This window comes from Spermophilus citellus (assembly GCF_964194105.1).
Source record: "Spermophilus citellus genome assembly, chromosome: 9".
Classification (NCBI taxonomy): Eukaryota; Metazoa; Chordata; class Mammalia; order Rodentia; family Sciuridae; genus Spermophilus; species Spermophilus citellus.
This window is the reverse complement of record NC_138191.1, coordinates 97686793-97700693: the sequence shown is the minus strand read 5'-3', so window position 1 is coordinate 97700693 and position 13901 is coordinate 97686793. Positions and strand designations below refer to the sequence as shown.

Here is a 13901-nt window from a genome sequence, read left to right as displayed (position 1 = left end):
TTCCCTCCTCTAAGTTGTTCTTGTTGGGGATTTTGGTCACATTGACGGAAAAGCTAACTAAAACACCAGTTGACCAGAATCCTAGGGCTGTGGTGTATGGCACAGAGTGAGTATGAGATGGCAAGGACCAATGGCGGATGTGTATGGGGCATGTACCTCCTCTGCTCCCAGGCGTGCTCCATGGTGCCACCACACTTTGCTTGTAAGACACAAACTCAAAGATAAAATTATTGAGAATTTAAAGATGGTGAACATTAAGCCAAGCCTGGGGCCCTGAGTGACTGCACTGGTCACATGCCATGAAAGCAGTCCTGTTTAGGAGGCTGGGTGCATGAGGGTTTCACAGAGCCCAAGGGCAAGAGTGGGTGGTAACTGAGCTGCAAAGACCCTCTGAGCCAGGTGCTGGATGGTTAGAATTCTCCCTCCCACCAGCTCTTCCTTCTGCATGCCTGATCCATTCATTCATCTTCATTCAACACATGCATACTAAGCTGCGGTAGAGGTTAGTGACTCTGCAACCAAATGACTTGTGCTTGAATCCTGTCTCCTTCAGGAGTGATTTTAGGCAAGTGACCCCAAGCCTCAGTTATAGTTTTCTCACATGGAGTATGGGGGTAACAACATTCTACCATAGAAGGTTGTCGTGGGGACTAAATTAATTACATGTGTTGAGCTTAGGAAACTTGTCTGATCACAGTAAGCACCATCTATGTCCATGTTACTGTTATCATTATTACTATGTGTCAGGCACATTCCAGACATGGGAGACACTGTAATATCATTTTTTCAACCTTACTATGGGCTTATCAGGGTGTAGTCCCATTGTAAATAAAAGAGCATTTGGACTTACCAGGGTTCAGCTTATAATTTTTCGAATTGACAATGGATTTATTGGGTTATTATGTGCATTTCCAACTTATGATGGTTTTATTAGGATGTAACCAGTACTTTCTATCATTGGCTTACTGAGAGTAAGGAAGGACAGAAATGGATTCAATCCCAGCACCAAAAAAAAAAAAAAAAAGAAAAAAGAAAAAAAAAGGAAAAGGAATTTTCGGGAGTTTAATGGTTCCAATCAAGAGGCATTTGTAAGTTGAAGTAGACAATAGTCCCTGCTCTCAAAGAGCTTACTTTTGATGGTGACAGTTGAGTTACATTATTCTTTCTCTAATGGATTCACTTCCACTACTGCTGGGGACAACATGGAAGGAACGTGGCCCTCAGCAGCTATTTCACTCCAGTTCCAAAATCTTCAGGAAAAGGTTCTGATTGGCTCCGCTTAGACTGAGGACGGGAGGGCAGAGGCAGGTTTCCATTGTTTTAAAGTGCTGCTTCCACTAAGCAGATGTGTGTAGCAGCAGTTTGGAAAGTGGGTGCTCTAAGAAGAGAGCAGAAGGCCTAGTGCATCCTCCTAGTCACTCTGTTCTTGTTCAGTTAAGCCTTCACTTTCCTCTCTTTCTTGTGCAAAACACCCAACATCTTATTCCCTGTAAATCTGCCCCATCACTGGGGCCCAATGCTGAAGGTGTCTTGCTGCTGTCTTCTTGACATCTGCCTCTCCCCTTCCAGGTGGCCAGTCCTGAGGTCCTACTCACAGTGAGGCCCCAGCAGACTTTGGTCCAGGTGATCCCTCACCCCTTCTCAGCCCACTGCTTCTCACTTGTTTGGGAGACACAGCCACCAACCAGATTAGGGAGCCAAAGTTTAATAACCAGGTCTAAAGCCCACAGGGAACCCTGGAGCCATTTTGGCTCATTGTCTGAGGTCCCTAGAGGGGAAGGACTTGGAGATTAGCTGCCAGAACAGGAACGGAAGGTCTTCTCCTCCCTACTCCGTCCTGCCAAGCCTGGGAACACAGCTAAAAGAACCATTCCTGCAGCCCTGTCTCCTTTATGATGTAGAATAAGCCTCTCCCTCCCACCCAGCATGGCAATTACCAGGTGAACCAGGTACTGCCTGGGCCAAGGCACCTGCTCCCCTGGCTGCCAGGTGCTCATTTTCCTTAAGACACTGAGGTAGGTGGTTACTGAATGCAGAAGTAGGCTGAGGGCACCAGGACAGCTGTCTTCAGGGTCACAGTGGCCAGTGGCTAGGGAAAGACAGATACTGGGGAATTATGATCATATGTTAAAGAATCATATTAAGGAATTGAACAGGCAATATTCTCTAATGGATTCATTTCCATTAGAGATATATTCAGCATTGGTTTCTGGAAAATGTAAAATTGAGAGTGGGCCAGAGCACCTGAGGCTCTGGGCAGAGGGCAGAACAATCAAGACAAGATAAAAAATTAAGGGTCTTGCCAGGCATGGTGGCCCACACCTGTAATCCCAGGCTCAGAAGCCTGAGGCAGGAGTATAGCAAGTTCAAATCCAGGCCTGCAACTTAGCAAGGCCCTAAGCAACTCATGGAGACCTGTCTCTAAATAAAAATTAAAAAGGGCTGGGGATGTGGCTCAGTGGTAAAGCACCTCTGGGTTCAGTCCTGGTACAAAAAAAAACAACAACAACAAAAAAAAAAAAAAAAAAAAAAAAAAACTAAGGGTCTTGTTTTGATGCTACAGAAGCATCTCAGTATCTCATCTGACCTCCCTGAACCTCAGCTACCTCAGCTTCCTCAGCTCAAAGGAGACTCCTTACATGACACAATCTATGGCAAGGCTGCAGGTCAGGGTACATGGTGTCAAGAGCATGGGCTCTGGTCTCAGACAGACCAGGATGGAAGTCCCAGCCCTGCCATTAACCAGCGGTGTGACCTTTATGCCTCACTGCTCTAAGTCTCATTTTCCTTATCTCTGAAATGAGGACATTACCTGTACCCAATTCAAGGGTTTAGGGAAGTTTCAATAGAATATTACATGAAAAATAATATAGAGCTTGGCATGTACTGTGTAATAAATGGTTGCAAGACATGTAGACCCCTATCAAGAAAGCTTTAGTCAATTTACTGAAAGTTCTTTCACCCTCCCTTCTTCCTACCATTTCTCTTTCTTTCTGTGTGTGTGTGCCACCCCCCACCCCCCCGCGCAGTGTGTGTGTGTGCGCACGCAAGAGTGCATTATGTGTTGCTGTGGATCAAATCCAGGACCTTACACAGGCTAGGTAAATGCTCTAGCAGTGAGCCAAACCCCCAGTTCCATGTCAGAATTCTTCTTTCCTTATTTTATTTTATTTTATTTTTACAGTACTAGGGATTGACCTTTTAATTTTTTTTATTTTGAGACAGGGTCTTGCCAAATAGCTGAGGCTGGCCTTGAACTTGTGATCCTCCTGCCTCAGCCTCCAGAATTGCTGGAATTATAGGTGTGTGCCACTACACCCAGCTCCATGTTGCTATTTCTAGTGCCTAACACTACCATATTTTGGAATATGAAAGTCAGAGAAGGTTAAGAATTGAATGGGAACTTCTGGAGGTGGTATTCACAGAGAACCAACAAAAGGTATATAACATCCTGGGTCACACAGCAAAAGGGATCAAACAATTGATGGGATACAGCAAGGGAGGAGGGTACTAGGCAGTAGGCCCTCCATGACCTTTTCCAGACCTTCCCTCTCACTATGCCTTCTCACTCCCAGGTCTAGGGAAGGAATGGTGACCACACAACTCTCATCTGGGCAGTGCTAAGGAAAATCCTGCAGAGGACCAGCCACCAGGAAAGCCCACGACACACAGGTCCCTCCATGTATGTGCATGTAGGCCTGTGTCTGGATGTTTCCCCTCACACAGCCCAAGGTTTGGTCCTGCAAGAAGAATGTGCTAACTGCTGGCTAGTGGAACCCCTCAGTCAGAACCTGCCGCAGTCCGGCTGCAGCAAAATAAACGGGGGGCTGGCGGTGGGGTACGAGCAACATGTGTACATTGATACAGCAGGAGTGGGAGCTGTTTATTGTAGCACCAGAGGGGTATTTATACATTCCACACAGCTTATCTAATTAACATAAACTAGATACAGCAGTCAACCAATAAGAAATCTCCACACTTAATGGCTCGCTGGCGCCACCTCACAAACCACTCCCCCTGGCAAAATGCCAGGCGCCATCCTGACTTGTTTACAGACTCTAACAAGAACCCAGCTAAAAAAAACCCCAGGGATCCTGAAGAATCTCCAGGTCATGTCTGAACCTTCACAGGGCAAGAGGGTCCCCCTGAGCAGCCACCTAAATTTCCCTCCTGGGCTTCCTCAGATAACCCAGATCAGAGATCAGAACAACCACAGATTGTTCATTTAATGAAAGGATTCTCAGCTTTGGAAGGCAGGGGTTCAGCATAACCCCTGAGGGTCATTGGAAGAACCTTTGAGGGAGGTTTTGCTTAAAAAGCAATTAATCTGGGCTCCTGGGGTATACCTATAGTCCCAGCCACTTGGGAGGCTAAGGCATGAGGACTCTCCAGTTTGAGACCAGCCTCAGCAACTTATCAAGACCCTGTATCAAGGTAAAAAAATAAAAAGGAGTGGTGATATAGCTCAGTGGTAAAAGCACAACTGGGTTTGATTCCCAGTCTCAAATAAACAAATACTCAATATCATAATTTTATTTCTTGAAAATAAGCAATAATCCTCTCTTCTTTTACTCCATGAACACAGAATAAAGCCAACTAAAGCTTCAGGGCTAATGGAGCTGTTTCCACCGAATTCTACCCACTGAGAAAATTCTCAGTGTCAGGGTAGGGGAGAATGTTCCCGGACAGAGTCCACATCAGAATCTCTGGGGAATGGGATACCTTTCTGTTCCTTCAAAGAGATCATGTATTCCAGAGGATGAAATACCTTGGATGGAGGCAAGAGGAGGGGGAAGATGCCAGCAAAGGAAAGGGACTTGTCTAACCCAAGGTCAGAAGTGAGCTGGCACTGAGCTGTAATTAGGTCCAGGACTTATTAATGTGTTGGCTGATTGACTGTTGGTGAATACGGCACTTGAGAAAGACCATTTGGGAAATAGTGTTAAGAATCTGTAGTTATTAGCTTAGGAGTCAAGAGGTCAAGGTCAGGGGTTGGTACCTGTTGGGACTTGGTAAGGCTGGCCTAGTTCCTTGGCTCCTGGCAGCATCCAAACTCTTGGAAGGAGGTGTAGGTCCAGATAATTGGCTCTGGCAGAGGGCTGGTGTGCTTCCCTTGGCCCAAAACTATGATCAATAGGATCTAGCAATGCCACAATGAAGAACGTAGGTTTTAACCCTCTCATGTGCTGATTATTTCAAAGAGAAGTTTTAATTATGTTTCTTTTCTTCCCCAAAGCAACCACTGTCCAAAGTCTTGTGTTTTATCATTCCAATTCTTCTCTATATTTTAATATATTATTTCATTTTGTGTATTTTTGAACTTAGGTCAATTGAATCACACTGAATTTTTTCATTCAATATCATGTTCTTGAAATTCATCAATGTCATTGGATGTAATTAATTTTTTTCCTGTGATATAGCCTTCTGTAATATGAATGGAATATTATTTATCATCTGCTGCTGATGAACATTTGTTTTCTTCTGATTTTTGACTATAATGAATAATGTTGCTTTAAACACTATTGAATTCTCACGTATATGTGAAAGAGTCTCTAGGTTATATACATAGCAACAGAATTCCCAGGTCACAGGTTATGCAGATGTTCAGCTTTATTAGGTAGAGCCAACTAAATTAAATTTACCAGTTGATACATTTATTCACAATGTTTGAAAATCCTGATGGCTCCACATTCCTGCCAATAATGGTACAGATTAATTATTAACTCTGGTCAATCTTGTATAGGTGGAATTGTATCCCACTGTAGTTTACATTTACATTTTCCTGATTACTAAGATTGAATGTATTTTAATATACTTGTGAATCATCTGTGTCTCTTCATTGGTGAAATTGCTATTCATTTATTTTGCTTATTTAATTGGGTTGTTTGTCTTAAGGATTTGGAGATAGTCTTTATGTAATCTGGGTATTAACTCAATAATTTACACATATTTGTTTCATGTTTATGATGACTTTAGATAAACAGAAGTTAAAACTTTTAATGTAAAGTGACTGCATCAATCTTTTTCTTTATGTTTTACCTCTGGGTCTTCTTTTAAAAACCAGTACTGTGGTGGTAGCTTAGTGGTAGAGCACTTGTCTTGCACATGTGAGGCACTGGGTTTGATTCTCAGCACCCATAAAAATAAATAAATAAAATAAATTTATTGTGTCCATCTACAACTAAAAAAAAAAAAATTAAAAAACAACAGTATCAGTGTGTAGTTCAGTGGCCATCTGCTTACCTAGAGGCCCTGGAGTTGATCCCCAGCAAGGAAAAACCAAAGGAAAAAAAAAACTTATCCAACCTGAATGAAGTTACTCTTCTATGTGAATTTCTAAGAATTGTACACTTTTACTTTTCTTAGATAGGTCTTTGGCCAACCTGGTTAAAGACTGATATAAGAGTCTAATATATTTTATTTAAGGTTAATTAATTGTTCCAGTACCACATGTTGAAAAATCTATCCATCCATTCACCTTGAACTATAAGGCTGCTCTGAAATAAGATCAAGTTCTGCACATGTTCAGATCTGTTTCTAGGTTACCACTGATTGGTTGTCTCTACCTTTTCTGAGGTCATTCTGTCTTGATTACAATAAATTTATGGTAATTTTTAATGATTTTGTAAGACAAGTCCCTACATCTTAGTTAGAAATATATTGGTCTTCAATAAGGCTAAAAAACATTTTGAGAAAAAAAACTATTAATAACCAGAAAAAATGTGATTTTTATGTAATCTCATGGAATTTATCAATTTAAGAGTTTGGACATCTTTATGATATTGAATCTTCCAATTCATAAATATGGTACATCTTTCCATATTTAGATCTTGTTTGCATAGTTTTCTAATTTTTATCCATAAAAGTATTGAATGTCTTTTAAAAGATCTATTCTCATATATATGCATATACGTGTTTGGTACCATATATATATATATATATATATATATATATATATATATATATATTGGTACCAGAGTTTTGAACTCAGGGGCACCCAATCACTGAACCACATCCCCAGCCCTATTTTGTATTTTATTTAGAGACAGGGTCTCACTGAGTTCCTTAGAACTTCACCATTGCTGAGGCTGGCTTTGAACTCTTGATCCTCTGACCTTAGCCTCCTGAGCTGCTGGGATTTCAGGTATGCACCACCATGCCCAGCTATCTATATTATTTTTTATGCTATTATAAGTAGTATTCTGTTTTATTGCAGTTTCTAGTTATTAGTAGTATATAAAAATAAAATTTATTTTTGCACCTTGATTTTGCATCCTGTTGACTCACTAGATTCTCTTATACTTTGGGCTTTTCTATGTAGATGAGCATATCACCATCAAATAACAATAACTATGCTTCTTTCACTTTAATTCTTTCACCGTAGATTCATTAACTATTGAGGGATTGATTTTTCTGCCCTGGCTAAAGCTTTCAGTACAAAAATGAATGAAAAATCATGATTTGTGGCATTTGTGTCTTGGGTTTTGATCTTAAGAGGAATGTTTTCAGCATTTTACTATTAGTATTGTTATTGTTACAAGTCTTATTTTTTGGAGATACCTTTTGTCACATTAAGGAAATTCTCTTTTAGTCTTAGTTAAAAATATTTTTGCTTTCATTGAACCCAGGGGGCACTTAACCACTGAGCCACATTCCCAGCCCCTTTTTATATTTTATTTTGAGACAGAGTCTCACTAATTTGCTTAGGGCCTTATTGAAATGCTGAGACTGGCTTTGAATTTGCAATCCTCTGGCCTCAGCCTCCTGAGCAGCTGGGATTACGGGTGTGTGCTACCATACCTGGTGATTTTTGCCTTTTTTAATGTTGAATTTTATCAAATTATTTTTTCTTTTTTCACTTGTTGAATTACATTAAAGCTGTCAAACATTTAATAATGTTGTATAATTGAAATAAACAAAACCTGGCCATGATATTTTTTGTTATTTGTATACATTATATGTAAACATGTACATTTCTTAACTTCGCAACATGGGTTTTCTAATTATCTTTTTATTTAAAAAAAAAAAGTTGTAGTGAGCCACTTTATTTTCATGTCATACAGTTCATTAATTTTAACTGTATGATTCAATAGTATTTAGTAAGTTCATTGGGTTGTGTGATCATCACAACAATCCAATTTAAGAACATGTCCATCATCCTCCAAAGACTTCTCATGCCCATTTCTAATCAATTCCATTTCCACTTACAATCCCAGGAAAATACTAAGTGCTTTCTGTCTCTATAGACTTGTCTTTTCTAACATTTTACATAAATGAAATTGTATAAAGGAGGTGAGACCCTGTCCCAGCCCAGACATCACCTCACCTCCTGAGAACAGCCTCCTCCTCCTCCCTGGTTGATGCTGAGTAACTCTTGGGCTTGGAGAGGAGACAAGCACGTACTGAGAGAAATACCCCCCCCCCACCCCTGTGGAGGAGGTTGGCCTTGGTCTCACCAACACACAAGAGAAAAACCCTCATTCAGTGCTAAGAGCCACAGCCAAGTAATATGATGCATGGCATTTTTGGTTGAAAGGTGATGCCAGCTAGCCATTGAGATGATATGATTATGTTAAGATTTACACTCATATGGATATTGGACTCCTGCTGTCCACCTCGGCCTGCTACAGGACTCCTGGAGAGTTCCCATTGGTTGGGGAAGTGCAGTAGGAGGGATTTCCGGAGGAGGAACTTCCTCTTAGGATCTGGGAGAACGCTGCGTGTGTCCACCGGCATTCTTCCCGGGGCGCACGGGGCATTGGCGGCAGTTTCAAAAAATAAAGTTTGTTCCTGCTTGAGTGGCTCGTGATTTTGTGCCTAGACAGACTGCAGCAATTCAGTACTTATTCTGGGCCAGCTGCGTGACATCCCTGATTACATCCCATCTATGCAATAACTCCAAGAGGATGGTATTGTCCTGAGAACACTTAAACAGGCTTTCCCAAGGGACTCAGCTAGCAAGTAGCAGAGCCAGGATCTGGACTAACCTCTTACAGCTCTTCATTTGAAGGAGAACCCAGAGAACCTGACTTCTGTAGGAAACAATTTCTGATCCATTCGGAGCAGCCAGGAAAGCCAGTGGAGTTAGGGGAGGAAGTGTGGACGTCCTTTCTCCCACACCCTTCTGAGTCTGGTTCTTGGTGCAGGGGACAACCAGGTGGCACAGTGGGACTGGGAACGGAGAGCTGGTTGTGAATCCTTCTCCACCATTCTTCCAATGGAGTGCTGTTGGGGAAGTCACTTGACCTCTAGTCACTTGACCTCTAAGAAGTTCAATGTCCCCATCAGCAATTCATGGACTCTCACAGGGTGACAATGAACATCAAATAACATCCTGCAAGAAAAACACCAAGCAGTTTCTGACCTACAGCAAACTTTTGGTAATTTCTAGTTATTCCTGTTGCTACTATTGCTGCTATTCTATACCTGGATTCCTACTATTTACATGACCATAACCAAATACCTTTTTTCTTTTTGGACCTCAGTTTCCTCATTCTTCTGATGGGGATTAATGTAACTCCACCTTCTTTGGGGTGGGTTTAAAGATCAAACATTGAAATGCAAATATTAGTTTATTTTTTCTTTTCCCCCTCTGTCTTCTAGAAGTTCCAAACAGAGAAGGACTATCTTGAGCTCATGGTGGGTCTTGTGGTCATGGGGCACTCCTAACTGAAGGAGTTGAGCTGGCTCAGATGTGATGAACTTTGGACCACTCAGCACAACAGTGTAGAGGGGCTATGATCTGAAAGTGACAAGGTCCCTGTCTGGGGCCCTTCCCAGGGAGCTAGCTGAGGACCTAGAAGTCCCAGAACAGAGAGACAGAGAGAGAGAGAGAGCTTCCAGGTCACAGGACCAGCACATGGGCACTTTAAGACACCATATGTTTGACTGGCCACCTTCTCTGTGATTCATTGATTGATAAAGTGTTCTCAGTAGTATTTAGTGTGAGCTTTGTGTGACTTGGATTTTTTGCCTCCTCAGAACCTAGCATTGAAGTGCAGATGTAAGATAAGCCAAGTCATTTAAGATTCTACAAATAGACCACATTCCAAAATTTCACTTGTAAATTCATGCTTGGTTCACAGAATCATTTGTTCTTTGGGGGGATAGAAAAAGACTTATACCATCCTATACATGGACTCCTATTCCATTCATGGAAAATATTAAGTCCAATATATATAACTATCTATAGATACATACATTTGTATTGAAAAATTGTAGGTTTTAGCAAGAGGGCACACTCACTAGTGGTTAGTAAGTTGTTGACTTTGTAAAAGGGTAAAATAAAAAAGAAAAATGGAAAAATGAAATTGCATATTTAATGAATGAACCTATACAATTTGCCACTGGGAAGGAGTCACTTTTTATTGGGTGGGTCTGCAAGTGGATATGACTGATGTTGAAACTCACTGTAATGTGTAGCTTTATTTTAGCCTCCACCTCATTTTGGAGCTAATGCCAGCTGTATGTCTAGTTTTGAGTGAAGTAAACAGAATCAGAAAATCACATTTATTTTTTCTCCTTTGTTTTTCCTGTAGCTGCAAGGTGCATCAGCTCTTTCCATATATTGTCCTTTTGCTGGAAAACATTTTGTGTTGAATAACATTTTCTATAAAAATTTTTTAAAGAAAAAAAATTGGCCAGATGCAGTGGCACATGCCTGTAATCCCAGAAGAAGAGGAGGAGGACGGGGGGGGGGGGGGGGAGAAGAAATTGTAACAAAACAAAAACCAATAACATCAAAAATTAAAAATCAAATGAAAAGCCAAAAAGAACATCCACAAGCAAAATAAAAAATATATATATAGCTCAAAAAAACTCTTTGTATCTGACACAAGGTGAATAGTGCATAATCACTTGTGTACACATATTGTAGACAAAATTTTTAAAAATTCCATTGCCTTATTTAATTTTGGAATTTGATGCTTGAGTTGGATTAAAGAAGAAAGCGTGGTTGATGGTAACATTTGCCCCAGCACATAGAGGATCCCTGACAAGGAAGCTGAATGCCTCCCTCATGCCAAGTGGGGAGCTCAGATCAGAGAGCAGAAATGAGTTAAAAGGTGTGGGGGACCATGGAAGAGAGCAGGCCCATCTGGATGCCTCCTGAGCAGGGCAGAGCCCCAGCACAGTGGCTGCCAGTCCCCTGTTGTGGGACCTGGCCTAGGCCAAGGACCAGAGTCAGAATCTAACTTGTAAAGGTGAGAAGGCACCCGGCCCTCAGCTGTTTGTTCACACAGCGTGGTGGTGGCACGTTCCCTCGGGCTCCACAGGGAAGGAGTCACAACCAAAGGCCACAAAGCCAGTGTGGGGAGTCTCCGCTCGCCCAGCCTTCTGGGCTTGGCTCCAGTTGCCTGGATCTTTTCACTCCCTGTGACTGGTCCTCAGGTGACCCGTTACCCTGGTGTACTGATGCCATCCAGAGAGCAGAGGAGGGGAAACAGGGTGCCTTCCTCTTGAAGGGAAAGGCTCCATCTTTTGCTTCTGATAGGCCAAGTGAGCCCTGTAATAGATTTTGGATGAATTATTGAATTCAAGTGTTTCAAGAACTAAGTTTTAGGTAAAAACAAATCAAAACCAATAATATCAAAATTTTAAAATCAAATGAAAAGCCAAAAAGAACATCCACAAGCAAAATCAAAAGACAAAAGATAAGTTGAGAAGCATAAAATGCAGCTCATAGCACGAAGGATTAATCCTCTTAATCTATAAAAAGCTTCTAGAAAACAGAGGAAGAAGAGACAGTCAATCTAATGGAAAAAGAGAGAGAGAGAGAAAAGACACAAAAGGGCAGTTTACAATTCACTTCACTCAAAATAAGGTAAATTTAGATTAAAATTATCCTTGGCTATAGTTTTTACCTAACAGATTGGCAAAATCCAAACACATTCTGTTGGTGAATTTGGGGTGATGCAAAACATTCTCACCCATTGCTGATGGAAAAGCAAAACTCTGTGAGCAGCTATTTGACATCTATGAAATTTGCAAAGTCATTGACCCTTTGATCCCACATCTGCTTGTAGGAATTCATCCTTTGACTTGCACAAGCTTGAAATAACACAAACACAACATTAGTTTTACTATCACCCACAGGGTGATATCACCCACAGGGTGATAGCAAAAGATGGAAATAACCTGCAATCGTTAAGTGGGAACTGGTTAACTATTCTGTGGGTCAGGCAAGGAAAATAGTGATCTTAATACTTCCATGGAAAGGTCTCTCACATATAGTAATAAAACAAATGGTGAGGCCAATTTGGAAAGCAGTATGGAGATTCCTGGGAAAGCTGGGAATGGAACCACCATTTGACCCAGCTATTGCACTTCTCGGACTATTCCCTGAGGACCTTAAAAGAGCGCACTATAGGGATACGGCTGCATCAATGATTATAGCGGCACAATTCACAATAGCTAGACTGTGGAACCAACCTAGATGCCCTTCAATAGATGAATGGATAAAAAAATGTGGCATCTATACACAATGGAATATTATGCAGCACTAAGAAATGACAAAATCATAGAATTTGCAGGGAAATGGATGGCATTAGAGCAGATTATGCTAAGTGAAGCTAGCCAAGCCCTAAAAAACAAATGCCAAATGTCTGCTTTGATATAAAGAGAACAACTAAGAACAGAACAGGAAGGAAGAGCATGTGGAAAAGACTACAGTAAACAAAGACGAATGGGGGGAGAGAAACGGAGAGAGAAGGGAAAGCATATGGAAATGGTAGGAGACCTTCAAGGATACATAAAATTATAAGAGGCTATGAGGGGCAAGGGGGAGGGAAAAAAAAGGGAGAGAATTGAACAACAGCAGGGGAGATAGAGAGGGAAGATGGGAGGGGAGGGGAGGGGAGGGGGGATAGTAGGGGTTAGGAAAGGTAGCAGAATACAACAGACACTAATATGGCATTATGTAAAAATGTGAATATGTAACAGATGTGATTCTGCAATCTATATTTGGGGTGAAAATGGGAGTTCAAAACACAATTTGAGTCTAATGTATGAAAGATGATATATCATGAGCTATGTAATGCTTTAAATAATCAATAAAAAATTAAAAAAAAAAAACTAAGGTGTAAACTAGTAATTGCATAAGAAAGGAAACCCAAGAATAAATATTTATGTTACCATTATTTACAAGAGAGGCAGGAAGGATGCATAAGAAACCAAGAGAAATGTTTATGCATTAGATGAGAGCAGTGGTTCTCCAGATTCAGCGTGGGTTGTCATCACCTGCAGGGCTTGTTGAAACACATTGCCAGCTCCTTCCCTACAGCTGCAGATCCAGGAGGTTTGTGCTAGATCCTCAAACATGGATTTTTTTTTTTTTTTTTTTTTTTTGGTACGGGAGGGAGTGGGGTGGGGGAGGGTTGAACTCAGGGGGGTTTAACCACTGAGCTACATTCTCATCCTTTTTTATTTACTTTGAAACAGGTTCTCACTAAGTTGCTTAGGGCCTTGCTAAATTGCTGAGGCTGGCTTTGAACTTGAGATCCTCCTGCCTCAGCTTCCCAAATCACTGGGATTACAGGAGTGGGCCACCATGCCTGGCTCAAATGTGCATTTCTAACAAGTTCTCAGTGGTGTTGATGCTGCTGGTTAGGGAATAAGATGGATAGGGATATAGGTGCTTGTGAAATTGTTACCCACTAAAAAATAAATATTAATTTTTAAAACAAACATTATTTTAAAAAAGACAAATATTCAATAAAATAACCTGTTCTTCAATCACTCTCAACCTTCCTACCCAGGTCTATTTTTCTTTATCACAATTATTATTGTGCCTAAAGTTACTTTGTTTTGTGTGCTTTCTGCCTCCTCTCCACTGTGTTCCTAATACTGATATTGTGACTGGCACATAGTAAGTACTCAAGAAATAACTGTGGAATAAATTAAGT

General features: G+C 41.0%; 1 long non-coding RNA gene across 2 annotated transcripts in view; it reads right to left on the bottom strand.

Annotated features, from left to right (window-relative positions):
- Positions 1-8942: 8942 nt before the first annotated feature.
- The window catches only part of LOC308655743, a 44481-nt gene continuing 39522 nt past the window's right edge, over positions 8943-13901 (bottom strand). The window contains exon 3 of one of the 2 annotated variants that reach the window (XR_014023517.1): positions 8943-9334. This is a non-coding gene — a long non-coding RNA (uncharacterized lncRNA). Of the gene's footprint in view, positions 9335-11061; positions 11504-13901 lie in introns of those variants that run through there. The other variant, XR_014023518.1, reaches the window with a different exon arrangement.